This window comes from Malaclemys terrapin, chromosome 8, assembly GCF_027887155.1.
Source record: "Malaclemys terrapin pileata isolate rMalTer1 chromosome 8, rMalTer1.hap1, whole genome shotgun sequence".
NCBI lineage: Eukaryota > Metazoa > Chordata > Testudines > Emydidae > Malaclemys > Malaclemys terrapin.
Window position 1 is genome coordinate 48959038 of NC_071512.1, and position 25820 is coordinate 48984857.

The window sequence follows — 25820 nt, forward strand, 5'->3', positions numbered from 1 at the left end:
ATTTTGTTATTTGATTTCGTTATATCTGAGTTTAGAGGTAGTTAAAGGCAAAATGTCATCCTTTAAAAATGGGAAGTTAAATCTTACTGAGGACAATAGAAAGGAGCATAAACTCTGGCAAGTCAAATGTAAAAGTATAATTAGGCAGGCCAAAAAAGATTTGAAGAATAGCTAACAAAAGACAAAAACTAACAGCAAAATAAAAATAAAAATAAAAATTTAAGTACATCAGAATCAGGAAGCCTGCTAAACAATCCATGGGGCAATTGGACATCAAGGGGCAAAAGGAGCACTCAAAGAAGACAAGGCCATTGCAGAGAGGCTAAATGAATTCTTTGCATCTGTCTTCACTGCAGAGGATGTGGGGGAGATTCCCACACCTGAGCCATTCTTATTAGGTGACAAATCGGAGGAACTATCCCAGGTTGAGGTGTCAGAAAGGAGGTTTTGAAACAAAGTGATCAATTAAAAAGTAATAAGTCACTAGGACCAGATGGTATTCACCCAAGAGTTCTGAAGGAAATCAAATATGAAATTGCAGAACTAACTTATCGCTTAAATCAGCTGCTGTACCAGATGACTGGAGGATAGTCAATGTAATGCCAGATTTTCTAAAAGGCTCCAGAGGCGAGCCTGGCAATTACAGACTGACTTCAGTACCAGGAGAATTGGTTGAAACTATAGTAAAGAACAGAGTTATCAGACACATAGATGAACACAGTGTGTTGGGGAAAAGTCAACATGGCTTTTGTAAAGGGAAATCATGCCTCACCAATCTATTAGAATTCTTCGAGTGGGTCAACAAACATGTGGACAAGGGGGATCCAGTGGATATAGTGTACCTGAACTTTCAGAAAGCCTTTGACAAGGTCCAACACAAAAGGCTCTTAAGTGAAGTAAGCAGTCATGGGATGAGAGGGAAGGTCCTCTCATGGATCAGTAACTGATTAAAAGACAGAAAACAAAGGGTAGGAATAAATGGTCAGTTTTCAGAATGGAGAAAGGTAAATAGCATAGACCCCCGAGGGGTCTGTACAAGGACCAGTGCTGATCAACATATTCATACATGATCTGGAAACAGTGTTGAGCTGGAGCCTCTTCGCATGAACCGGTTGTTAAATTTTGAAGCGGTTTTAGAACCGCTTGTTAACTGGCTTCCCTGTGAGGGAAGCTTTGATGGGCTCAGGCCGGGAAGCGTGTAATTCATCCTCCCGGCCACCGGGGCGTGCTGCGCTGCGGGAGCCATGTGGGCTGCCTCCTGGCCCTGTTGAAGCTGCTGCTCCTCGGCCCTCTGGTCCTGGGGCTTCTGCTGCTGCCTGGTGGGTCCCTGGCTGCTCTGCTGGGCTTGGCCTGCATACGTGCTGCTCCGAGCTGCTGTCCCTGTGTGAGTACCCACCACGCTGCCCGTGCCTAGCCCCTGCTGCACCCCCTGCCCGTACCTAGCCCCTGCTGCACCCCCTGCCCACACCAGCCCCTGCCCACAGCCAGCCCCTGCTGCACCCCCTGCCCGCAGCCACCCCCTGCCCGTACCTAGCCCCTGCTGCACCCCCTGCCCACAGGCAGCCCCTGCCCACACCAGCCCCTGCCCACAGCCAGCCCCTGCTGCACCCCCTGCCCGCAGCCACCCCCTGCCCGTACCTAGCCCCTGCTGCACCCCCTGCCCACAGGCAGCCCCTGCCCACAGCCAGCCCCTGCTGCACCTCCTGCCCGCAGCCAGCCCCTGCCCACAGGCAGCGCCTGCAGCACCCCCTGCCCGCAGCCACCCCCTGCCCGCAGCCACCCCCTGCTTCACCCCCTGCTTCACCCCCTGCACACCCCCTGCCCCCGCAGCCAGCCCCTGCCCACAGCCAGCCCCTGCTGCACCCCCTGCCCATCCTCTACCCCCGCAGTCAACCCCTGCTCACAGCCAGCCCCTGCCCACAGCCAGCCCCTGCTGCACCCCCTGCCCTCAGCCAGCCCCTACCCACAGCCAGCCCCTGCTGCACCCCCTGCCCGCAGCCAGCCCCTACCCACAGCCAGCCCCTGCTGCACCCCCTGCCCTCAGCCAGCCCCTGCCCACAGCCAGCCCCTGCTGCACCCCCTGCCCATCCTCTACCCCCGCAGTCAACCCCTGCTCACAGCCAGCCCCTGCCCACAGCCAGCCCCTGCTGCACCCCCTGCCCTCAGCCAGCCCCTACCCACAGCCAGCCCCTGCTGCACCCCCTGCCCGCAGCCAGCCCCTACCCACAGCCAGCCCCTGCTGCACCCCCTGCCCTCAGCCAGCCCCTGCCCACAGCCAGCCCCTGCTGCACCCCCTGCCCATCCTCTACCCCCGCAGTCAACCCCTGCTCACAGCCAGCCCCTGCCCACAGCCAGCCCCTGCTGCACCCCCTGCCCGCAGCCAGCCCCTGCCCGCAGCCAGCCCCTGTCGCACCCCCTGCCTCCAGCTAGCCCTGCCCCAAGCCCCGTCTGCAGCCAGCCCCACGTCCACTGGTGCCCTGCAGTTCCCAGGGCAGTAACCCTGCATACCTGCTTCAATGAGGGGGGCAGGGAGCAGCTGGGGCCCACACATGTGCACACCCTAGGGTGACCAGACAGCAAGTGTGAAAAACTGCGATGGGGTGGGGGGTAATAGGAGCCTATATAAGAAAAAGACCCAAAAATCGAGACTGTCCCTATAAAATCAGGACATCTGGTCACCCTAGCACACCCCCAGAGAGTGGTGGGGACCCACACATGTGAAACAGAACTCATTTCTAGTTCAGGCCCATCTTTTTAAAAAAGAACTTTAGGTAGGGTTAACATACATCCGTATTTTCCTGGAGATGTCAGGCTTTTGGGTTCTTAAAGTGCCGTCCGGGAAAATATGGACGTATGGTAACCCTATTGGTACAAAAAATACATACTGTGGAACATCTCTTAAATCAGAACTTTTTATAGGGAACTGGTTGTTAAGATTTTAGCAGCTCATCACTGTCTGGAAAAAGGGGTAAACAGTGAGGTGGCAAAGTTTGCAGATGATAGTAAATTACTCAAGATAGTTAAGTCCAAAGCAGACTGTGAAGAGTTACAAAGGGATCTCACAAAACTGGGTGACTGAACAACAAAATGGCAGATTAAATTTAAGGCTGATAAATGCAAAGTAATGAACATTGGAAAACATAATCCCAACTATACATACAAAGTGATGGGGTCTAAATTAGCTGTTACCCCTCAAGAAAGAGCTATTGGAGTCATTGTGGACAGTTCTCTGAAAACAATATCTGCTCAATGTACAGCAGCAGTCCAAAAAAAGAAAAAAAAATGCTATTAATGTTAGGAACCATTAGAAAAGGGATAAATAATAAGACAGAAAATATCATAATGCCAATATATAAATCCCTGGTGTGCCCGCACCTTGAATATGGCATGCGGTTCTGGGTGCCCCATCTTAAAAACATATTAGAATTGGAACAGATACAGAGAAGGGCAACAAAAATGATTAGGGATATGGAACAGCTTCCATATGAGGAGAGATTAAAAAGACCGGGACTGTTCAGCTTGGAAAAGAGACAACTGAGGGAGGATATGATAGAGGTCTATAAAAATCATGAAAGGTGTGGACAAAGTGAATAAGTAAGTGTTGTTTACCCCTTCACATAACAATAAGTAGGGGTTACTCAATGAAGTTAATAGGCAGCAGGTTTGAAAACATACATAAGGATGTCCTTCTTCATACAACACACAGTTAACCTGTCGAACTTGTTGCCAGGGGATGCTGTGAAGGTTGAAGGTATAACTGGGTTCAAAAAAGAATTAGATAAATTCCTGGAGATTCAGTCCATCAATGACTACTAGCCAATGTGATCAAGAATGCAACCCCATACTCTGGCTGTCTCTAAGCCTCTGACTGCCAAAAGCTGGGATTGGACAACAGGGGCTGGATCACTCGATAATTGCCCTGATCTATTCACTCCCTCTGAAGCATCTGGCACTGGCCATAGTCAGAAGACAGGATACTGGGCTAGATGGATCATTGGTCTGTATTAAGCAGAGCAGTGATCTGAGTTGAAGCTGGGATATTCTGTATCTGTGGAAGCAGTGAACACTGAGAGAGTGCAGTGAACCGGGGCTGGATGCTTGAGGGAGACACTCAGAGGACTGGAATGTGCCTTTTGCTAACTGACAGAGTAACAGCAGGCCCTGGGTAGGCTGAGAGGGGTGGCTTATGTTGCCCATGGCCAGAGGAGTTGGAGAGCTGACCCCGTTATGTCCAGACAAGGCTTCTTCACACTGAGGTCAGGTGGTCGCGAAGTGCCTCACAGCCTTGGGTACCTTGGGAAATGTCACAGTGGGGTCATGGGTGCTGGGTGCAGATGAGGCACTAGGGGGGATGCAACCTTACTCCCTGGGAGCAGAGGAAGGCACCGATACCACCTTGGTGGGTCAGTTATTTGTGAGGGTATATCCTGTTCTTCTGATTCCTTGGGAATCTTGAATGAAGATCACTCATGCTCTAGCCTAATAGGCAGAACCTTCTGAGGCACATCCCCCACTGATGTAAGCCGGCATATTTCCACTGAAGCTCCAGAGCTGTGCAAACTTATTGCAGCTGAGGAGATGGACGTCTTTCTCTTTTAGAGCTTAGGGTTTTTGGCCCTCCACATCCTAACCATCAAATTCTGTGTCTGGCATTGATTTTACATGTTTATTGCCATGGATGTGATGGTGCGCATGCACCCCGATGTATGCCAAAGGTACTACTCACTCTACATGAACTATTAACCTTTCATGTGGACTTCATAATGAACGAGTTCATAAACTAAGCTTGTTGACTCATGGCAAAACACATGCTTTGCTAACCCAAGCCAGAACATTTCATGCCATTCATTTTGAGCATCTCACTGAGGGAAGGAAACAGACATTCTTAACATACACATTCTCTTGAACTCCAGTAAGCATGACACAAGAGGCAAGGCCCTGGTCCTGGGAGCCCAGGCCAGTTGCACTAAGGCTGAATAATTAGAAAAGGCAAGTGCTATATGGGGTTTAATGCACAGACCATGCAGATTCCTTCTCTGCCAAGTAGTTCTTAGCTCCCTCATTGGCAGTAAAAGTTTGATTAAGCTTTGAAGACTCTTGGTATTGCTGGGTATAATAAGTACTCATGCATTCCTGCACATCTTGCTGAACACTGCTCTTATTAATTGCATGTGCAGAGCAAGCAGATGGACAAGCAGAACTTTATGATCTTTCATTTCAGCATTTCCTGATTTCCTCAAGGCCTGCAGGACCACTGCATATCTCCATCACAATGGAATTGGGCAAAAACCTAGCTCTTTCTGATGGGCTAAGTAAGGACCTGCAAAGATGTTAACGTTATTGCATAATTCCAAGTTTAGCAGTTCTAAAATTTGCTTTGCCAGGGATTTCACTGCAACGGTACCCTCAGAAACCTCACTCAGCCAGGGACTGTCCCAGCTCCTGAGCTTCTTAAGGCCTCAGCTTTCTCTCTTAGGAAACCAAACTTTTCCTCCCCATTTATGCACTGCTAGGGGAAAGGTTCTAAATCCTTTTGAGACCTGATCCAATTACCAGTGGAGAGCCCCAGAAAGACTTAGAAAGACTTGAATGGCAGCTGGATTAGATCCTTGGTGAGGTTCTCCACTGCACTTGAAAATGCCCTTATCTGTGGAGACACGGTGGGTGAGGTAATCTCTTTTATTGGATCAACTTCTGTTGATGAGAGAGACAAGCACCGTGTGGCTTGAAAGCTTGTCTCTCTCACCAACAGAAGTTGGTCCAATATAAGATATTACTTCACCCACCTTGTCTCTCTAATTTCCTGGGACCAACACGGTTACCTCTACACTTACCTGCGGAAACAGGTACTGGAATGTGACTAAGGAGACCTGAGTTCCACTCCTGGCTTTGCCAGAGACTCCTGTGTGTCCATGAGCAAGTAGTTTCATCTCTATTGGCATCAGTTCCTCAGCCATGAAATGGAAATCTTCAAAACAGGGCCTCTGGCCCACATCCACAAAGGTGTCTCCATTGATTGCAATGGAAGTTAGGAGCCTAAAGTACCTTCATGGATCTGGGCCTGTGTCTTTCTGAGTGTTTGTACAGCACCTTGGACAAGAGGGTGCTTATTTTGGTTGGGGGCTCTCGGAACTATTATTTGCATTGCAGTAGAGCAGGTCAAACAAATTTGATGAAAGAGTTTTCCATCAGTAAATGCTGTTTCACCTAAATGTGTCAATTTTGATTAAGTTTGGCAAAAAAAAAAAAAAAAAAAAATTCAAAACAATTTTAAGTCAAAATGGCAAATTTTGTTCCAACTTTATCATTGCTTTGTTTTGATGTAATTTTTTAAACTTTTAATTTTATTATAGAGAATATTATGATGTTTGGACATTAACAAATTGAAACAATTACACATTATGAAACATTTCAATGATGTTGTTTCAGTGTTTCCAAGTCAAAATATTTCACAGCTTCCACTCTGTAAACTATTTTGTAGTGCCCTGGCCATCACCTGCTTCTATTTCCCCTTGAAGAACTCACAAAGTTTCCCGTCGCCTTCTCAGCCCAAAATCCTCAAATTCACTCTTCCTCAAGCTGGCGACAGAGCCTGTCCAAAACACAACTCAAAAAAGTCCCAGAGCAAACACAAAGTCTTTTATCAGTCCCAGCTCCATCCAGTCTCCTCTTCTGGGTTTCCCTAGCTCACCACCAACCTTCTGCCTCTGACAATCTCAGCAACTTCTCTCAACCCCAACCCCTACCCCTTCCTGCAGCCTTTTATATTTGTATCCCCTGCTTCCTCTCAGCACTGGGGTGGCTGCAGGCTCTCCTGCCCAAGGGCAAGTCACATATTTCAAAAATTCTGTCTCCCCGCCCCACATTGGTATAAAATACAAATTTCAAAGTGTTGAAATTTTACACAGGCTGGAAATTCCATTCTCCTACCAGCTCTAACAAATAATATGAAGACAGCCTATTTTTGTGAGATACCCTGAGCAGGAAATTTGGCACGTTCAGGCTTTTCAGATGGTCTAGAGAACATTTGGCTAGCCAGCCAAATCTGGGGTACTTACTTGCCCCAGGTGGCACCTTTTCAGCTTTGACCATCGCTAGTGTAGTTTGAGATTCTAGACATTAAAGATCCCATCTAGTCAATTCCCCGAGACCATTCTGCTCAGCATATGCTCTCTGCTTTGTTCTAGCACTGCCTGGCTTTTCACACAAACAGAGAGTGGCTCATGGCAAATTCAATTTTTATCGGGCCATTTAGCATGAAGCTGCTCCTCCACCCTTTTAGAAACAGATGTCAATAGGGAAAGTTGTAATGCCACACAACAGAGCCCAAAGCAATCCAGAGTGTAATATTAACGGCTAGATAGCAGCTCCCTGGGGAACTGAAGGAATCCATAACCCCAGGAAATGCACAAACCTATGAATAAAATGTATTTACATTTTGGACAAACTGCAGGGAGGGCAACAGCGGCTGCAGCTGCCTCAACCCAGCCTGACTTTGGAAACAGACAAGGTGGCAAAAGCACGTGGGGGAAATGTTTGATTAGAGGCACATGCCAGAAGGAATGAGAGCACAGGCCGAGTTGCAGCAACAAAACTTCTGTGAAAATTGCATTGCAAAATTTGCAATAGAAGGCTCTGAATGTGAGAGAACAGGCTGGAAAAGAAGGAGACTCAACCCACCGATCGCACAGCAAGGAACCCCTCACTGCTGTGAATGTATTGAACTTCCAGCGATGGGCTGTTATTTCATCACTTAGCAAACTAAGCAACAGCAGGCCAATGGGCAGGGAGAAGAGAAGCCTCCCTGGAACACTTAGAGGGTGTCCACACTGCAACTGGGAGCATACACCTCAGCCTGGGATAGACACAAAGGCTAGCTCTGCTCAAGATAGCATGCTAGCAGTGTGGCGTCAGCAGCACGGTAAGCGACATGGGTTAGCCACCTGAGTGCAGAGCCAGAGGGCTGGGCTGGATTTTACTCGGACAGCCAGCCTGTGCTGCACCGTCCACACTGCTGCAGTAAGTGCTCTATCTTGAGCTGAGCTAGTGTTTGTCTGTCTACCCAGGCTAGGCTGAGACTCGCTGCCAACTGCGGTGTAGATGTACACGTACCCTTAGGTGCTAGGGGAAGTAGTGTTAATCGTAGAAATGTCAGGCTGGAAGGGACCTTGAGAAGTCATCCATTCCAGCCTTCAGCGCTGAGGCTGGCTCACATAAACCTAGACCATCTCTGACAGGTGTTTGTCCAATCTGCTCTTGAAAACCTCTAGTGATGGGGATTCCACAGCCTTGCTTGGAAGCCCATTCCAGAGCTTAACTCCCCTGAGACAGAAACCTAGTACCTAATATCTAGGGCCCTTGGTTTTCAGTTTTTATTTTATTTTATTTTTCCCAGGAATTTATCAGTGTTTATTACCACAACAACAAACAGGTGACAATCAGTGCAAAAAACTATTAATAATTTTTGTGGGTAAATATCGGGGTTTATTTTGGTGGACAGAAAGACAGAGGGGAAAGTATTCAGTAGATTAATGCTTTGAATTCTGTTCATCAATGTGGTTTGCTGCAGAACTAAAACAACTCAAAACACTATGCCACATCTGAATTTAATAAAACAACGTATCTCCAATCCCCCAGTAAAACTTTTCATTTGAATACACAGTTTACTGTTGTAGACTTAGAACTATTAGCCTATAAATATTTACATATAATAATTTGTATAAATATTTACATATAATAATTTATAATAACCATTTGCAGCAGACACACTCAACTTCATCCGTTTCTCCTGTTTTTTGTTTTTTAAAACTTTCAAACACTTCCTTGTGTTCTGAAACATATTCTGATACAGATGCGAATGCACTTCAGAGCTTGCATGCGTGTTTATTGTGTGAATCTTCTAGACTGATACATACCCTTACTTCAACAGGCAGCTTTGCATATACACACTGACTAATGTATTATCGTAATACATATATGTCATGCAATGTATTATAGTTTCCTAATAAAACAAGTTATTTTTATATATTTGAATGATACAAAAGTAGGGTGAAAATTTAAAAAAAAAATGAATAAATGTTTTTATAAAACCTGGGAAGTTTTTAGTAAAAATCGGTTTAAACTGAAAATGAAGGGGCTTACTAATATCTAACCTGAATCTCCCTTGCTGCAGATTAAGCCCATTACTTCTTGTCCCACCTTCAGTGGGCATGAAGAATAATTGATCACGGTCCTCTTCATAACAACCCTTCACATATCTGAAGTCTCATCAGGTCCCCCCTCAGTCTTCTTTTCCACAAGATTAAACATGCCCAATATTTTTTTAACCTTTCCTCACAGGTCAGGTTTTCTAAACCTTTTATCACTTTGTTGCTCTTCTCTGGACTCTCCCCAATTTGTCCACATCTTTCCTAAAGTGTGTGTCCAGAATTGGACACAGTACTCCAGCGGAGGCCTCACCAGTGCCAAGTAGAGCAGGACAATTACCTCCCATGTCTTACACACAACACTCCTGCTAAAATACCCCAGAATGATGATAGCCTTTTCAACAGTGCTACCAACTAGCTCAGGGGTCGGCAACCTTTCAGAAGTGGTGTGCCGAGTCTTCATTTATTCACTCTAATTTAAGGTTTCGCGTGCCAGTAATACATTTTAACATTTTTAGAAGGTCTCTTTCTACAAGTCTATAATATAGAACTAATCTATTGTTGTATGTAAAGTAAATAAGGTTTTAAAAATGTTTAAGAAACTTCATTTAAAATTAAAATGCAGAGACCCCCCAGACCAGTAGCCAGGACCCGGGCAGTGTGAGTGCCACTGAAAATCAGCTCACGTGCCGCCTTCGGCACGCATGCCATAGGTTGCCTACCCCTGTACTAGCTAGTTGTTTCCCACTGTGTAGCTGTGCATTTGATTTTTCCTTCCTAAGTGAAGTACTTTGCATTTGTCTGTATTACATTTCATCTTGTTGAATTCAGACCAATCTTCCAATTTATCAAGGTTCTTTTGAATTCTAATCCTGTCCTCCAAAGTGCTTGTAAACCCACCTCCCTCTCCCCCAGTCTGGTGTCATTCTCCACTCCATTATCTAAGCCATTAATGAAAATATTGACTATTAGCAGACCCTGCTGAACCCCACTAGATACAGCAAGCCATTGATAACTGCTCTTTGAGTCCGGTCTTCAAACCAGTTGTGCATCTGCTCTTTAGTAATTTCGTGTAGACCACATTTCCCTAGTTGGCTTAGGAGAATGCCATGTGGGACTGTCAAAAGCCTTAAGAAAAATCAAGATATCACATCTATTCCTTCCCCCTATCCATCAATGCTCTTGTCCAGGGCACTAGGAGGTGCTGACTTTGGGATGAGATGGAAAGCTAAGAAGCAGGGATCACCTGTTGCTAGCAAGGATCGGCTGTTTGTTTTGGAAGAGAAGCGGTAGGCATGGAATACTGGTGTGCTCTCTGCCCTAAATCTATTACTGGTGGAGCTGAATGACAAGATCTATCTCCAAAAAGCACAGCATGGGCAAGGACAGCTAAAAGGCCCCAAAAGTTCCAGGATGTTGACAACTCTACTCTTCTGGCCCAAGGGAACTCTCAACAAAGCTCATCTGTATGGGAGACAGAGCTTTCTCGGGGGCTGGCCCCACACTGTGGAATGAACTCCCCCAGAAGCTAAGGACTATCACAAACCTCCCCACCTTCTGCTCCAAATGCCATGTGCACTTCTTCAACCGTGACTTCTCTAGTGAATACATAGCAACAGGCATATTTAAAAACCACCACCCAAAGGCAAACACCCATTCCTACCCTCAAAATAAACCTACCAAAACAAGTCACTCCACGGCACACGCTGCTCTCCCTAAGTGGTCTCCTTTCTCTCCATAGAACCTCCACACCATAAAATAGGCCAACTCTCACTCTCTGGGCAGTCCTGGGTTAGTCAGACCTAGAACCACAATCAGTGGTGTTCAGCTCCCTTGCAGTGCTGGCAGGAGGGAAGATCGCTGTGTGGGAGCTATATTTGAAGGCCCCATTTAGGGAGAATGGGGGAGGGGTGGGGCTCTTGGCTTTGGAGACCAGGTTTCACCTGGAAAGTGATTGGTGAGCTTCATCCATAGTCCTGGTACTCTATGGTTGCCAGTCACATGTTAGGGGGCATCCCTTATTTAAATAAAAAGATTTCCTGCCCTATACTAAGTCAGTACAGAGCTCCTGTTAGCCCAGATTTCACCCAGGATGTAGTGCTGCCAGTGTTGTTCCAGCACCTGAAACCCAGGAGTAATGCTCCGGCACTTCACTTTGCAGAGCCCTGCCGGCTGGCAACTTGCCCTGGTGCACGAGGCTACAGTGCCACTCCAATCCAGCCTAGCTCCCCCTCCATTCCTAGATAGGGTTGCCAACTTTCTAACTGCACAAAACTGCACACATTTGCCCCGCCCCTTCCCAGAGGCCCCGCCCCCACTCACTCCAGCCCCCCTGTCTCCATCGCTTGCTGTCCCCCACCCTCATTTCACTGGGCTGGGGCAGGGGGTTGGGGTGTGGGAGCGGGTGAGGGCTCCAGCTGGGGGTGTGGGCTCTGGGGTGGGGCTGGGGATGAGGAGGTTTGGGGTGAAGGAGAGGGCTCTGGGCTGGGGCCAAGGGGTTTGGAATACGGGAGTGAGCTCAAGTCTGGGGCAGAGGTGCGGGAGGGAGGTGCGGGCTCCACCTTAGGGTGTAGGCTCTGCGGTAGGGCTGGGGATTAGGGGTTTGGGTTCAGGAGGGGGCTCCTGGCTGGGGCAGAGGAGTTTGGAGTGCAGGAGGGGGCTCAGGGCTGGGGTAGGGGGTTGGGGTTCAGGAGAGGGTTTGGGATCTGTGAGGGGGCTCAGGGTTAGGGTAGGGGGTTGGGGTGCATGAGAAATGTGGGCTCTGGGGGGGAGTTAAGGTGCAGGAGGGGGTTCCGACCTGGGGCAGCGGGTATGGGGTGCGGGCTCCGTCTGGGTGGCACTTACCTCAGGCGACTCCCACTTGGTGGCACAACGGGACTAAGGCAGGCTCCCTGCCTGCCTTGGCTCCGTGCTGCTCCCAGAAGAGGCCGGCATGTCCAGCCCCTAGGCGGAAGCGCAGCCAGGCATCTCTACGCGGTGCGCGCTGCCCTCACATGCAGGCGCTGCCCTTGCAGCTCCCATTGGCTCGGGGTGGAGGCAGCTCATGGAGTGTGCCTCTGCCTAAGGGCCGGACATGCCGTCCGGGTGGTACTTACCTTAGCCCTGCTGCATCACCAATCGGAATTACCTCAGGCAGCTCCCGATCAGTGGCACAGTGGGGCTAAGGCAGGCTCCCTGCCTGCCCTGGCTCCACGCTGCTCCTGGAAGAGGCCCTCAATGCCACCTCCGCTTCTTTCTTGCCATTTCCCTATTTGGGGTCAGTGACTTTTATAACCTTCAAAAACTCATGATTGAACACCTACCTGTTGTGCAAATTGGTCTGTCTAAGGCCTGCTGATATCCAGGCCGCGTACTGAATCTTTGGCCTCCCCCTTGTTCATCTTCCATCCACGATCATTAGAGATGTCATCCTACCACTAGAACTCTTGTGTATCCATGGGACACGTCCATACCAACGTAGCCTCGTCTCCCTCAACTTGTCTTCAATTGAAGTAATCCGCACTAGGCCCCTCACAACCTCACTGCATTTCCTATCCCAGGGTGTCCAGCCATTTCACCATCTCAACATCTTCATTTCCATGGTGGACAGCATTACTGATTTCCCTTCCTGTGGCTGTCCAAGCCGAGATCAGACCCCATTGTGCTAGGAGCTGTATGTATACCTCATGACACAGTCCCTGCCCCAAATAACTTAGGCACCCAAATACTCAAAAGTCTGTCCCTATATCCCTTTGATTTCAATGGGAATTAGTCACCTAAATACCTTTTAAAGTTAGCTCTTAAAGTCTACATAGACAAGAGAAAGAGAGGCATGAAGTGACTTGCCCAGCAACACCCAGCAGATCAGTAGTAGAGCTCAGAACCCAGTGTTCCACCCACTAAACTATGCAGGCTCCTAGATGCTACCTCTCCTACTACTACCACCTCCAGGAGAGGTGGAAACTCCCTAAAAGCGCGGGGGGGGGGGTATCACCAGTATCCAAACTGTGACCCCGACACCTGCACCACCCATTCTCCCTGAGGCCCCACCCCCACTCCACCCCTTCTCCCCAACCCCCTGCCCTCATACTGCCCCTTCCCCCTAAGACCTTCCCACTTTTAAAAGTGATAGGACCACGGCCCTTTAATCCCCTTGTTCTAGTGCCCCTGACCACTACTGGGGGTGCCGCATCAAGTGGCCGCAAACCAGTGAGACTGTGCAGTCTGGCCAGTGCCAGAGGAGAATTATTGAATCATCCCCCCTAAATCAATCAGCTCTGACAGATGAGGTCCCATGGAAAAGGGAGTGCATCTCCCCTCCCCGATCCCCATCCTTCTAACTTACGAGCTGCACAGGCAGAATGTGCAGAACAAACAAATTCAATTAGTGCTGTTAACGTTCATGACTAATAACAGCCTCGCAGTTTAAGTGAGCAATAGTCACATAACTTAGCTGTTAGACACTTCATTTGGGGGAATCTGAGTGATAGGGTTTCTAGCTGAAACCAGGCACTCCTTTGTCCAGAGTACATGTGGGAGAGGATGCTCTTGTTTCGGTTTAAGAGCGGCTTAGGATAAACCAATTCCTAACCGATTGAAGCTTAACCCAAACAAGCCTAGTTTAAACTGAAATATGAGTGTGCACACAGCCTTCTGCACCGGCTCAACCAAACCAGTTTGACATCACACTTTAAATTAGACCAGCATGACTGTCTGGTGTAGACAAACCTTTACAGTCTTCCTCACTACAGATGCTCAGTGCTTCCTCTGCTGGCTGTGAAGTGCAGTTATACTCCCAAACCCCAGTCCCTGACATGAGTTCAGGACCCATTGCTGAAAGCACAGTTTCAGTGACACAAACCAACTTTTTCTTAAAATCTGCCCTTGTCAAAGGGCAGGGGAAGAACCTATAGGGTACAGCTTTCTTCTGGGGGTAGTGCAAAGCCATGCTGCCTCCTGGGGGCTCTGGGAGAGGTTGTGCCACAGAAAGGCATGGTTCTCCTCCAAGCAGTTCGGCAAGCAGGGGAGTATACCCCTGAGACCCCACTGTTAAGATTGTGAAGCATGCTGCTTTCTTTATGCCAGGACAGCTGGTGGCACAGTCCTGTTTCCTCCCTGACTCTGACTGGTCCTGAACTTTCCTAGCTAGTTACTAGTAGACATAGGCACTGACTTCCTCTCTACCCAGGGGGTGCTCAACCACCCCTCTGTCCGAGGCCCCGTCCCCACCCTTGCTCTGACCTGGCCCCGCCCCCCCTCCACCTCTTCCCCCAAGGCTGCACACTCACCCCACCTCTTTCATCCCTGCCCCACCTCTTCCCTGCCTCTTTCCACCCCCTCCCTAGAGCTCGCCCCGTCCCCACTCCTCCCCCTTCCTCTCAGCGCCCCCTGCACACCATGGAACAGCTGATCTGCAGTGGGTGGGAGGCACATGGACGGGAGGGGGAGAAATTGATCAGCAGGGCTGCCGGCATGGGGGGGCGTTGGGGGGAGGGAGGAGCTGGCTGACGGTGGGTGCTAAGCACCCACTAATTTCAGCCCTGGAGCACCCACGGAGTCAGTGCCAATGCTAATAGAGTCACTCTCATAGCAGTGAAACAAGGTTGTTCTACTTACACTGGCTCCCCTGTACTCAATCAAGATCCCATAGCACTTTTTGGAATAGCAATGTTATTTTTTTATCATCATTTTGTGACGGGATGCACCCCTGTAGTCACATCCTACATACAACTGTAATAATCTTTGCCCAAAATATGCCTGAGGAGATATCATTTGAAAACTAATAACTCACTGGTCAATAATATCATGACGACATGCCTGTAGCAGCATTATATGTAAAGTTATAAATTCTCCCTAAGGAATGTTGGTAGCACATGGTCAAACCCACGTACCCCAATTAGGCAGGACTGATCAAGCAGGTCTTAAACAAAGGAATGTGTGTTTACCTCAATTTACATCTAAGTTGTAAACTGGGTCTTCAGACAGGGAGAGGGGAACACAGGAGAAAAGCAAAGTCTGCATTTCAGCAAACCGAAGTGAGAAGAAACAACGGGCAACCTCTGTCACCACCAGACACCGTGTCGCCTTCTTTACTTTATAAATTAACTTTAACTCAGGGTAGCCCTCAGGAAAATACATTTCAAAGGATGACTGAACTGTAGAAGTTCTCTCTCCCTATAACTCTCTCTTTTTCACCTAAGACAAAAGAAACAGTATTTGAACTTTGGGAGCAGATCCTGACCTGAGAGTTTGGTCAGCAATGTTACTGGAGACGTGGTAAGGGACTTCACTGTGAACCCAGTCTAATTTGTTACATTTAGTACTAGGAAGCATTTTATCTGTATTTCTCTTGTAACCATTTCTGACTTTAATGCCTTATACCTGTACTCACTTAAAACCTATCTCTTTGTAGTTAAAATAAACTTGTTTTATTCTTTAATTAAAACTAACCCCGTGTTGTGAATTGTTTGGGTAAGTCCAGTTAAAGGAGCAGACTGTTGTATATTGATCCCCTTAGAGGGGCAATGGACCTAGTATATCTGGACTATCCAGGAGAGGGCCGGACAGTGCAGAACACATTTTTTGGGGGGAAAATCCAGGACTGAGAGTGCATTGGGGTCACCCTACAGTAATAACCAAGGCTGCTGGAAGCCAGAACATGGCTGGTGTTTAGGATGCTGGGATCCGAGTTGCTGGACCAGGGCTGTGGCCATACACAGGCACTCAGGGGGTGATCTGCCTGCCGTTTGACTGTTTGTGAGCAGCCCAGGTTGAGAGCTACAGCACCAAAGCATTGTGAGGCACGCCAGGTTGCAGGGCAAGTGGTGACAGAACCCTGCACTGGTCTGGATTGCACTCCAGCATGTCATATTATATTGTAGTAATGCCTAGGCGCTCCAAGTCATGGACCAGGACCACATTATGCTAGGTGCTGTACAAACACAGAACAGTCCCAGTGCTAACAATAATACTAACAGCATTATTGTTAGTAGAACTAGTCAACATTCTTCAACCACAATGTTTTTTTTATTAACAACCTGCCATTGTGTTGAAACCAAACTATTTTGTGAGAACAAGTCAATTTTAAGAAAATTATTGATTTTTAATGAAAATTTCTACTCTAAATTAAACATTTATTTGGAGGGTTTTTTAAGCAAAATGCTTCAAACCAAAATCAGTCGGTTTGAAGCTTTTCATGGAAGTACAACTGAATTTGTCATACTGATCTAGTTTGTAGTCCCAGCTTCCTGGCCAAATTCCTTCCTGAATAGTTATGTTCTGCTCTTCTGAAACTTCCCCCGAATTTTCTGCCAGCAAGGGCTCCTGTGTTAAGTTTGCCATGCAGAATTAGTCAACATATTTTGAATTCTCAGTGAAAATTTTTGACTAAGTTTCTAATTTTAATGAAAAAAGAAGGGGAAATGTCTGACATTTTTATGACTTCCCTCCATTTTCTGAAACAATTACAGGTTGAAATTTCTCAATGTCAACATTTTATCAATGTTGATATTCCATATTTTGACCAAAATTCAAAAGTATTTTTATTTTTTTTCCATTAAAAAAAATTTTTTTTGGCTTGCAAACTGTGTGATTGTTAAACAGCTTTGTGTCAGACTCCACAAATGGCTACGGTGCCTCCTTTAGAGCCTTCACAAAAGTTGCTTGCCCTCACTTGTACACCCTGTCTGGTCTCTGTGATATGGGAGTGTGGTACTTACACACCAAAGGTTTGTGCTCACTATACAACTACCGGACATCCCGGAGCATTGAGCAACCCCGTACCTCCGGGGGTTCCGCTCGTGTTGTGGGACCCACAGACGGCTGACATGAGTTGTTCGTGGTTCCCTCAGGATAAAGCTCAATGAAGTGTTCACATAGAGCTCATCCCCCTCGCCCCCCAAATCAGGTTCTGATCTGAATTCAAGCATCAGTCTAGGACGGTCCCACCTCTCACTTACAGAGATCTCTCCAGGAGACCAGAGCCCTCTCATGCCCCCATGTCCTCCCGCCCCCACATCTTTGGGGCTCACGTGCTCTAGACTCTATAGGAAGACACCAGATAGGACAGAAGAGGATCTGGGGGTTATAGTGGATCACTTGGTTTACAAGTCACTCTACATCACCATCCTCATCTATGGTCATGATCTTTGGGTGATGACCGAAAGGATGAGATCGCAGGTACAAGGGGCGGAAATGAGGTTTCTCTGCAGGGTGGCTGGGCTTACTCTATGAGACGGGGGAGGAGCTCAGCTATTCAGGAGGGCCTTGGAATAGAGCTGCTACTTCTCCAAATCGAGAGGAGCCAGCTGAGGTGGTTCGGGGCACTTGATAAGGATGCCCCCTGGGACACTTACGTTGGAACTCTACCAGCCATGTCCCACTTGGAAGAGGCCCCAAGGCCAACCCATGACACACTGGAGGGATTATATCTCCCGACTGGCCTGGAATGCTGGAGAATCCCCCAGGAGGAGCTGGAACCTGTTGCAGAGGAAAAGGAGGTCTGGTCCTCCCTACTTTCCATGCTGCTGTCGCGACCCTCACCAGAAAAGCAGCATAAAGGAGAAAGAAAGAAAGAAAGAAAAAGAAGATGGTGACGACAAATTGAATAGGAGTCAACAGTGTGATGTAGTTAAGAAAAAGGCAAGTGTCACTTTGGGATGTATTAATAGCAGTATCGTATGTAAGACACAGGAGGTAAATGTCCTGCTCTACTTTGCTCTTGAAATGCCTCTGCTGGAGTACCATGTCCAATTCTGAGCACCACACTTGAGGAAAGAGTTAGAGAAATTGGAGAGAGACCAGAGGAGAGCAACAAAAATGATAAAAGGTTTAGAAAACCTGGTCTCTGAGGAAAGGTTAAAAAACTGGGTGTGTTTAGTCTTGAGAACGGAAGACTGAGGGAGGACCTGATAATCTTCAAATATATGAAAGGCTGTTATAAAGAGGATGCTGATCGATTGTTCTTCATGTCCACCAAGGGTAGGGCAATGAGTAATAGTTTTAATCAGCAGCAAGGGAGATTTAGGTTAGACATTAGGAGGCTTGGAAGGATTCAATTTTTATCTGTAGATGTCGGTAAGTGTCAATTTCACACACACACACACACACTCCACACACACGGATGAAAAAATATTTCCATTGATAATAACAGAAATTTCCAGATAGGCACGGTAAGAAAAATGCTGCTTGAAAACTTAGAGTTTGATTTAAGGATATCTATTTTGTATATTTTGACATATGATGTAGATAGTTTAATTTTTTAAATCTCACTGTCTACAGTCAAATAATTCTCTGACCACCCCCCCATTGTATGACTCCTCCATAATTTCCCACAACCGTGAAAATTTGAATAGATAAAAATAGAAAAACATGCTTAAAAATAAACACTGATATTATCCATCACAATTATAAAAAAAAATCTAGTTCTGCCAATCCTAGATATTAGGAAAAAAACTATCTTATAGTTGGAAAGTTAAGTCCTGAAATAGGTTACTGGGGAGGTTGTGGAATGCCAATCACTGGAGGTTTCTAAGAACAGGTTAGACAAACACCTATCAGGGATGGTCTAGATATATTTATTCCTATCTCAGTGGTTCCCTGGAGGGATGGACACTAGATGACCTCTTGAGGTCCCTTCCAGCCTTACATTTATATGATCTCTCTCTCCTAATGTTGAGCAAGATCACCAGGGGGTCACGAGGTGGTCTCATTCCCCAAAGAACCGTGGGAGCTGCTGCTGCAATAGCTGTGTTACTGAATACGAATAGGTAGCTCCCCAGAATCCTTTGTGCAACTGGGAACTCCATGGGGTTCTCCAGTAAACACATGCCAGTGATCATTATGGTGACATCCCAATCAATGTATGGTTGCTCATGAGCAATAACCATGCAAATGATTATGGGGTGCAACCTGCCCGTGGTCAGTTACACAGCCACTGTAACGGGAAAGCGACTGTCCTAATGGGATCAGGAGAGGCAGTGGCTCTGTATGGCAGCTCCTGAAGTGTTAGCTGAAGGGAAGGGAGCAGTGCAGAGGATCACTTGGTTACCAGGACAGTAAGTTATCTAATAATGATGTGTGCAGTGGGATCAGAGGCCTGGGAGGACAGAGGTGGGGGAAGTGGCACAGATCAACAGAGGTTCAAGTTTTAGGTGATCCCAAGTCTCCATGACAAACAGCCAGGGTCAATCCCTGTGTTATCTGATGGAATCCCTGGGACTGACTCTCTTCTTATACCAGATCTGAGCTAACCTCATTGAAGTGAATGCTGTTACATTAGAGTAACTTGGTGTAACTGACATCTGAATGCAGCTCGATCTTGCTATTACAGATAAAGACCGTTTTTTTCCTGCAAAAAATTTGAAAATGAGAAGTTTGTCATTTGCACTGACATTTTTCACAAAGAAAAAAGAAAAGAAAAATCCAGCCAGTTCTAATAGCCAGATTGAAGTGGATCTCAACTGTAGTTATACCAGTGTTACTCTGCTATAATTCATTGACGTCAATGAAGTGTCATTTTTTGGTGGAAAGTTTGACACAAAAAAAAGCTTTTCATTGACAATTTCTGTACACAAAAAAGTGTATTTTTGTTGAAAACAAACAAACCAGAAAATTAGAATTTTTCCATTTTAAAATGAAAACTTTGGGTTATTGGATGCTGAAAATGGAAAACAAAATTTTGAAATTCAGTTTTCAAATATTTAAGTTGAAAATGAGATCTTCATACAAATTGTATGATAAAACACCAATTTTCTATCAAAAATGTCGTCTGAAATATTTCAAGCATCTCTACTCTCTCTATATCTTGAGTTTTGTAAGTGCTTGCAACAGTACTATGTAACCACTGATTCATTTCTGTCAAACGCATAGCTCTTCTATAAGGTCTTATTTACAGGTTTATAGATTCATAGATTCTAGGACTGGAAGGGACCTCGAGAGGTCATCGAGTCCAATCCCCTGCCCTCATGGTAGGACCAAATACTATCTAGACCATCCCTGATAGACATTTATCTAACCTACTCTTAAATATCTCCAGAGATGGAGATTCCACAACCTCCTTAGGCAATTTATTCCAGTGTTTAACCACCCTGACAGGTAGGAACTTTTTCCTAATGTCCAACCTAAACCTCCCTTGCTGCAGTTTAAGCCCATTGCTTCTTGGTCTATCCTTAGAGACTAAGGTGAACAAGTTTTCTCCCTCCTCCTTATGACACCCTTTTAGATACCTGAAAACCGCTATCATGTCCCCTCTCAGTCTTCTCTTTTCCAAACTAAACAAATCCAATTCTTTCAGCCTTCCTTCATAGGTCATGTTCTCAAGACCTTTAATCATTCTTGTTGCTCTTCTCTGGACCCTCTCCAATTTCTCCACATCTTTCTTGAAATGCGGTGCCCAGAACTGGACACAATACTCCAGTTGAGGCCTAACCAGTGCAGAGTAGAGCGGAAGAATGACTTCTCATGTCTTGCTCACAACACACCTGTTAATACATCCCAGAATCACATTTGCTTTTTTTGCAACAGCATCACACTGTTGACTCATATTTAGCTTGTGGTCCACTATAACCCCTAGATCCCCTTTCTGCCTTACTCCTTCCTAGACAGTCTCTTCCCATTCTGTATGTGTGAAACTGATTTTTCCTTCCTAAGAGGAGCACTTTGCATTTGTCTTTGTTAAACTTCATCCTGTTTACCTCAGACCATTTCTCCAATTTGTCCAGATCATTTTGAATTATGACCCTGTCCTCCAAAGCAGTTGCAATCCCTCCCAGTTTGGTATCATCTGCAAACTTAATAAGCCTATTTTCTATGCCAATATCTAAGTCGTTAATGACTCTACTGGAAAAGACCTAACAGAACTATTTCTGAACATTTTGAATAAGAATAAAAAAGCACGTCAGGACTGCCGTGGCCAAGGCTATGACTACAGCGTGAACATGAAGGGAAAAAACAATGATGTCCAGGCAAGGATCCTTGTGCTGAATCCAAAAGCTTTCTTCATGCCTTTTGGCTGCCATTCCCTCTACCTGGTTGTGTCAGATGCAGTGTCAGCTTCTTTAGATTCTGTATTTTTCTTTGGAGTACTGCAAAGGATATAAATCCTGTTTTCAGCATCAACTATCAGGTGGAAGATCCTCATGGACAGTGTTACAAATCTGACCATGAAGCCGCTAAGTGACACTCACTGGAAGAGTCACATTGACAGCGTAAGGCCAGTGTAGTATGAGGTTTACGATGCTCTGATGGAACTAGCACAGTCTAATAAAGCCGAGGCCAGAATCCGACACAAGGCGCAAAGCCTGACAAAGCAGATCACTGACTTCAAATTTCTGGTCTCAATTGTGGTTTGGCACAATATCCTGTTCCAAGTAAACGTTGTAAACAAACTCAGTCGATGGACATCATGACCGCTATTACTTTGATGAGAAGCTGCCTTGATTTCTTTGTGGCCTTGTAGTTGGTCCTAGCCGGGGCTCGACCCTTCCGGGCAGGAGGGGAGCCACACCGACTCACTACTCTGGGAATAAGCAGTCAGTTAGTCCTGAAACTCCGGCTCTTTGGTGCAGAGTCGGAGCAACCACAGTTAAAGCTCAGGAGCCCAGGCCCTGGATCAGGGCGGGGCAAACACAGTTAGCTCAGACCCTTGCTTGCTGGGCTGAGCGGGCAAATAGTTCAGAGCCCAGGCCCTGGATCAGGGCGGGGCAAACACAGTTAGGCTCAGGTCCTTATGGCAGGGGCTGAGCGGGTAAATAGTTCAAAGCCCAGGCCCTGGATCAGGGCGGGGCAAACACAGTTAGGCTCAGGTCCTTATGGCAGGGGCTGAGCGGGTAAATAGTTCAAAGCCCAGGCCCTGGATCAGGGCGGGGCAAACACAGTTAGGCTCAGGCCCTTGTTGCAGGGGCTGAGCGAGCAAACAGTTCAAAGCCCAGGCCCTGGATCAGGGCGGGGCAAACACAGTTAAGCTCAGGCCCTTGTTGCAGGGGCTGAGCGAGCAAATAGTTCAGAGCCCAGGCCCTGGATCAGGGCGGGGCAAACACAGTTAGGCTCAGGCCCTTGTTGCAGGGGCTGAGCGAGCAAACAGTTCAAAGCCCAGGCCCTGGATCAGGGCGGGGCAAACACAGTTAAGCTCAGGCCCTTGTTGCAGGGGCTGAGCGAGCAAATAGTTCAGAGCCCAGGCCCTGGATCAGGGCGGGGCAAACACAGTTAGCTCAGGCCCTTGTTGTAGGGGCTGAGCGAGCAAATAGTTCAGCGCCCGGGCCCTGGATCAGGGCGGGGCAAACACAGTTAGCTCAGGCCCTTGTTGCAGGGGCTGAGCGAGCAAATAGTTCAGCGCCCAGGCCCTGGATCAGGGCGGGGCAAACACAGTTAGCTCAGGCCCTTGTTGCAGGGGCTGAGCGAGCAAGCAGTTCAAAGCCCAGGCCCTGGATCAGGGCGGGGCAAACACAGTTAAGCTCAGGCCCTTGTTGCAGGGGCTGAGCAGGCAAATAGTTCAAGGCCCAGGCTTCTGTAGCCGAGCGTTGGGTGAGGGGGGGGCCTGCCACCCGTACGGAGGGTGGCAGGGGGGAACGCAGGCCCACCCACTCCACTGCGTTCCAGCCCGGGGCCCTAACAGCGGTTGCTGCCGCTGCTGGTCAGTGGGGTATCCAGACCGCAACACACTGACATAGGCTCACACTCAGTTGCAGCCGGACCGGGGTCGGCTATCCCCGGGCTACTTCCGTGATCCCCCTCCCAGCCTACCTCGGTCGTTGCGCCGGGATCGGGCCAGTCCACCTGCATGGGCTCCTCTCTGCCCGGGCTCGGCGGCAAGTCTGGTAGCTCTGCCGGGAAGTCCGGCCAATGGTCCTCAGGCGGCTCCTCTGGATAGCAGCAGGGGCTGAGGGGTTCGGGTCCAGTCTCACCCTCAGGGTTCGCGGGGTTCGGTTCCCAGGGGTTCTCCCAGTGGCGGGCGTGAACGGGCTCCGGCGGCTCCTCCTCGTAGCGGGCCCGGGGTAGCTCAGGCCAGCTAGGGTCTTCGACGGTCTCCTGGCCGGGAGCTCCCGGCCGCACGTCTGCTCCCTGTGGTGGCTGGCCGCCAACTGAGCTCTGGCGGCCGGCCTTTATACTTCCTGTCCCGCCCCTTGACTTCCGGGGGGCGGGGACAGGCGGTGGTGGTCCCACCCACTCTGGTGCCGGCACGTGGGCTCCCTCTTCTGGGCAGGAGGGGAGCCACACCGACTCACTACACCCCCCCCCCTTAAGACTGGCTCCCGCCTGTCGGGGCCATGTCCTGCCATCTCCCCCATGCGGGATAGGAAGTCCGCATTCGTATGGTCCTTACCTGCTCGATGCTGGACCGTAAATGCGTAGGGTTGTAAGGCGAGGTACCACCGCATAATGCGGGCATTATTATCTTTCATCCGCATTAGCCACCGGAGGGGGGCGTGGTCTGTGACGAGGGTGAACGGGGCCCCGAGGAGGTAGAAGCGCAGGGCATCGCAGGCCCACTTCACCGCGAGGGCCTCTTTTTCCACCACGGCGTAATTCTTCTCCCGGGGGAACAGCTTCCGGCTGAGATATACCACGGGGTGGTCCTTTCCCTCCACTTCTTGGGACAGGACTGCCCCTAATCCTACGCCGGAGGCGTCGGTCTGCAGGATGAATGGGCGTTTAAAGTCTGGGCTATAGAGAACCGGCTCCTGGCAGAGGCACTTCTGCAGTGTCCGGAAGGCCGCTTCACATTCGGGGGACCATCGTACCTGCCGGGGGCTGTCCTTCGTCAGAAGCCCAGTTAAGGGTGCTGCGATGGTCGCGAACTGGGGGATGAACCGTCTGTAATACCCAACGAGGCCCAGGAACTGCCGAACGTGCCGTTTGGTTGATGGGGTGGGACAGTCCAGGAGGGCCTGGACTTTCCCGACGAGGGGCTTGACCTGCCCGCCCCCGACGGTATAGCCGAGATAGTTGGTCTCTTGCCAGGCAATCCGGCACTTTTTGGGGTTGGCGGTCAGGCCCGCCTGTCGTAGGGACCTTAGGACCGCCGCAACCCGGGGCAGATGATCCTCCCAGCTGCGGCTATAGATGACCACGTCGTCTATGTACGCCGCCGCATAGTCCTGATGGGGCTGCAGAAGTTGGTCCATCAGCCGCTGGAAGGTGGCTGGGGCTCCATGGAGACCGAATGGCATCCGTGTGAATTGGTACAGCCCCGTTGGAGTGGCAAAGGCGGTCTTCTCTTTTGAGGTCTCCTCGAGGGGGATCTGCCAGTAGCCTTTGCTAAGATCTAAGGTGGTGATATACTGGGCCTCCCCCAGGCGGCCCAGTAACTCGTCTACACGGGGCATCGGGTAGGCATCGAAGCGCGAGATGGCGTTTACCCTCCGAAAGTCGATGCAGAAGCGGCGGGTACCGTCCGGCTTGGGCACCAGGACCACCGGACTACGCCACTCGCTCTGGGACGGTTCGATGACGCCCAGAGCCAGCATGGCTCTTACTTCCTCCTCGACCGCACCCCGCATCCGATAGGGCAGGGGCCGGGTCGTCTCTCGAACCACCTTTCCCGGCTCGGTCTGGATGGAGTGTTTGACCAGGGACGTGTGGCCCGGTACGGCCGTGAAGGTTCGCTTGAAGGTTTGCAGCAGGCAGTTAGTCTGTTTACATTGCTCTTCCGTGAGCGATTGTCCTAATTGGGGTGCCGGGGGGTCATCCGTCGAGGGTACCTGGGGTCCCAATTCCGGCTCGGGCGGGCATGGGTTGATTAAGAGGCCCTCCCGGTCCTGCCACCGTTTCAGCAGGTTGACGTGATACCGCTGGGTTTCCTTCCGCTTGTCCGGTTGCCGCACCTCGTAGGTGACGGGACCGACCTTACGCACGACTTCGTAAGGTCCCTGCCACCGGGCTAACAATTTTGACTCACTAGACGGGAGGAGGAGTAGGACACGGTCTCCTGGTTGGAACTCCCGGACTTGGGCTCCCTGATCGTAGGTCCGTTTCTGCCGTTCCTGCGCCGTCTTTAAATTTTCGCGGGCCAGGGCTCCGGCCTGGGCAAGGTACTCCTGTAACTGGATGACATATTTCAGGAGGCCCTGGGCTGGGGACGCTGACTGTTCCCAGGTCTCTCTCATCAGGTCTAAGAGGCCCCGCGGTCTGCGTCCGTACAGCAGCTCGAAAGGGGAAAATTTTGTTGAGGTCTGCGGGACTTCTCGGATGGCTAGCAGCAAGGGTGGAAGGAATTGGTCCCAGTGGCGGAGGTCCTCTGCGGGGAATTTCCGCAACATGCTTTTCAAAGTGCGGTTAAACCGCTCCACCAACCCGTCCGTCTGCGGGTGGTACACGGACGTCCGGAGTTGTTTGATGCCTAAGAGGGCACAGACCTGTCGCAACAATTGGGACGTGAAGTTCGTTCCTTGGTCGGTCAGTATCTCTCTAGGCAGTCCTACTCGGGCGAAGATTTTCAGCAATTCCCCCGCGATAGACCGGGCGGTAATACTTCGCAGGGGGATGGCTTCGGGGAACCGAGAGGCATAGTCCACCAAGACCAGGATGTATTGAAACCCCGCGGCACTTTTCGGGAGGGGGCCCACGAGGTCCATGGCGACCCGTTCAAAGGGCGTCTCCATCACTGGCATGGGGACCAGGGGTGCCTTGGGGATCCCGGGCGGGGCGACCCTCTGACACTCTGGGCAGGAGGCGCAATATTCTTTCACCTCCTGAGAG